Consider the following 3,696-nt stretch of genomic DNA (forward strand, 5'->3'; position numbering starts at 1 on the left):
TTGCCCCGAGAGGCAAGAAACCAAGGGCATATGAGCAGTCCCACACCAAGGGTATGACCGACTCTAAGGCTCTAATTTCTAGCGGTGGCAAGGAGTCTGGGAAGGGCAGCGGTTGACTGGGGGAGGTACTAATCCCGTTCAAGTCCCCCCAGCCCTCTTTCAATTCTCCCAGCATCTGCCCACCAGGGTGCGCTCTCTCCAGCCTAGAGCGAGAAAGGCAGGGGGAGTCGCTGTCCGTGGTGCTAAAGAAGGATTTTATCCCCAGTTCAGGACTATCTGGGAGGTGAGTCAGGGTCTCAGCCCAAGAAAGCTGCTGAGTCAGGACTGGGTCCACCTGGGAGTGAGAAAACCTGGGAGGAGCCAGCCCCTTTCCCTCCTCCTTATTTACTCTGGAGAATGTCCAGTGGGCTTTGCCAAGCCGCTGAAATCAAAGCCCCTAGCAGCCAATCTCTAGACTTTGTGTTCTGTTAAAAAATAAATAAATAAATAAAGCCCCCTTGGGGCTTCTGGGTGGCTCACTCGGTTAAGCAGCAGACTTCGGCTCAGGTCATGATCCTACAGTTTGTGGGTTTGAGCCCTGCTCCTGGCTCTCTGCTGACAGCTGGGAGCCTGGAGCTTCAGATTCTGTGTCTCCCTCTCTCTTGGCTCCTCCCCTACTAATTTTCTCTCTCTCTCTCTCTCTCAAAAATAAATAAATATTTTTTAAAAAAGGAAAAAGAAAACCCCATTTATTAAGTTTCCTGAAAGTTTGCCGTCTTGTAACTTAGAAGAAAATGCATTTCTCACTGATACATTATGTGGAGAGTGGAGATGATTCTTCCAATTCCATTTGAAGCCAACACGACATTTTCCTACTCATTTAAATCTCCAGACAAACATAAGAGTGCCTGGTATGATGGGCTTTTTTCACTTTTGCTAATTCAAGATTAAAGAAATAGTATTATATCCTTTCTTTATTTTGCATTGATGTGATTATAAACAACTATTCCCATCTATTTCTTTTTTATTAACTGTAATCCTTCTTTGTGAATTATCTAGTCAAAGAATTTACGCAGAGGGACCTTGAGGTTTTCCTTATTAACTTTTCTAAAGAGAGGAATCTTTTTCCTATTATTTACCTTAGAGAATAATTATTTTATTTTAAGCCTTGTTTCATTAGAGAATAATATATGTATAAAATACACAGATATAAAAATATATAAATATATAAACATAATATATACTAAAGTTTATTTAGTTTTAGTAATCTCTACACCCAACATGGGTCTTGAACTCACAACTCTGATATTAAGAGTTGCACACTCCTCACTCTCTTTCCCCAGTTCCCTTGCAGTGAATTCAATAAACTTCTATCTTCTTTGTTCTGCCTTGGGTGGATTCTTTCACTTCCCAAGTCACTGGCTTTCACCCAAATCGGGTCAGGGATTCCCCCCAAAGAACAAGTTTATGAAGCAGGAAACTGAAGTACAGGGAGGTTAATTAACTGGCCCAAAGTTGATCATCTGGCTTCAAGCCCAGGGAGTCCAGCTTCAGATTCTTTGCACTTAATTATTAGAACTACTGCAGTAAATGATGTGGAAATGTTGGGGTTTGGAACAGACCACCAAAAATTCTTGAGATGTCTTTGGTGCAAAAAAGGGTTTTTATTAAGGCATGGGGACAGAACCCAGGAGCAGACAGAGCTGCACTGGTATTGTGAGGGGTCACTGATTATATGCTTGGGGGTTGGGGGGAGGTAAAGATTGGGGAAGTTTCCAGAAGGATTTTCATATGCTAAAGAAGATGGGCAGGATCCTGGATGCTTTAGTTATTATCAAGCCTTATTGTTTTTCCCTCTAGCAAAACATTAACATTAAAACAATTGGGAGTTTCTAGAGGACCATCCTACTGCCTGTCTCAAGTGTCTATCAGTGGGCTCCAGTTATAAGAAAATTTAATATTATCTACATTTCTTCTGCCTTTGTTCCCCACATCAGTAAATCATTGTAAATAAATGACGAGACAATGGGAAGTGAAGAAGAGAAAGTGAGAAATTACTTCTGAACACTGTCTCTCTTTTTCTGTCTCTACGGTTTTCTCACCTCAACTGCAGCACACTGGGGCCCTATCAGTCCTGAAGGGCCAGTCCCTGTGTTTGGGCTTCGAGATTGTCAGCACCCCCTGCCGGCTGACCTGGACCCCCCGGAGAGGCAAGCCCACAGCCTACCCAGTCCTCAGAGCCTGGGGTCCCAGCTGCCTCCAGGGGAGGTGATAGACGGAGAGTTTAACTGCCAGCCAGGCTCAACAACCTCTGGGATGCCATTTGCCTGTCACCATTAGCCTCTCTGTTGCTGGCTGTGTTGCGGTAGGGAAGAGGAGGCACAATACCTGGGTTCTGAGTGTTTATTATTTTAAGCTTTCTTAAAATTTTTTATTAAAAGTTATTTAAACATTTATTTATTTTTGAGAGACAGAGAAAGACAGATCATGAGCAGGGGAGGGGCAGAGAGAGAGGGACACACAGAATTGGAAGCAGGCTCCAGGCTCTGAACTGTCAGCACAGAGCCCGACGCAAGGCTCGAATCCACCAACTGTGAGATCATGACCTGAGCCGAAGTCGGATGCTCAACCTACTGAGCCACTCAGGCGCCCCTAAAATTTTTTATTTTTTAAGATTTTATTTTTAAGTAATCTCTAGTAGACCCAATGTGGGACTCGAACGCACAACCTCGAGATCAAGAGTTGCATGCTCCACCCACTGAGCCAGCCAGGCACCTCCTGAGTCTGAGAGAAAATACAAAGAAAAGATATTTTTCAGGATATGCAATGCCAGTTTCTCCTAGAAATAGAAATAGAATAGAATAGAAATATACAAAGTAATATATCTGCCTAGGTGGGACCGCCCCCAAGCCTTGGTGAAATTGCAAATACCTTCCCTGACTGTACGGAAGTCCTTGAAAAATGGCGGCTCCCACCGTCATAATCCTCATGGACGTGACCATGTCGTTCCCTTGTCTACTCCCAGTAAAGAAAATGAACGCTGGGATAGAGTGTAGTACGCCATGATAACTCCTGGCGGGGCGTGGCCTCACGGCTTCTACAGAGGCTGCGCAAGGTTCAATCGCCAGCGGGCCAAGAAACGCCCACAGGAAGTGACCCCAGGCCGGAAGTGACCGGGCGCGGCCATTTTGCGTAGGTTGTTAATTGGTTGCAACCTGTCAGCCGCCGCAGTGGGACGCTGCGGTTTTTTGGTGTGTCGTCGGTGGACGTCCAGTGGGGCCAGTGAGGGGAACTCGGCTTCGGGTGAGTGTGCAGGGTGCGGCGACGAGTGGCGAGGGCCTGCGGAGTGAGTGTTGGGATCTTCAGTGACGAGGGCTGTGGGATAGGCGGCGTTTGGGTGATTATCTCGGTCATTTCCAGTCTTTGCGTGTTTCCCGTCTGTGTATTTCGGGGGAACTTAAATTCCAAGTGTGTTTTAATATCAACTTTCATACTGTTGGTCCTCAACTTTCATACTGTTGGTCCCTGAGAGTCGTTCATTTGAAGATGGCAAACTGGCGTTAACAGGCCGCAGGTGCCACTGAGGATTCTCGCTCAGAGTCGTGACACCTGGGCTTTTCTTTCCGGGAAGCAACTTTATTCCAGCCGGCATGGCTCAATTGGGTTCCTACCGAAAGAACCGAACCCTGAACACCACGTGGCATGGTTTTTTATATA

Source organism: Suricata suricatta, chromosome 16 (genome assembly GCF_006229205.1).
Source record: "Suricata suricatta isolate VVHF042 chromosome 16, meerkat_22Aug2017_6uvM2_HiC, whole genome shotgun sequence".
In the NCBI taxonomy this organism is placed as follows: domain Eukaryota; kingdom Metazoa; phylum Chordata; class Mammalia; order Carnivora; family Herpestidae; genus Suricata; species Suricata suricatta.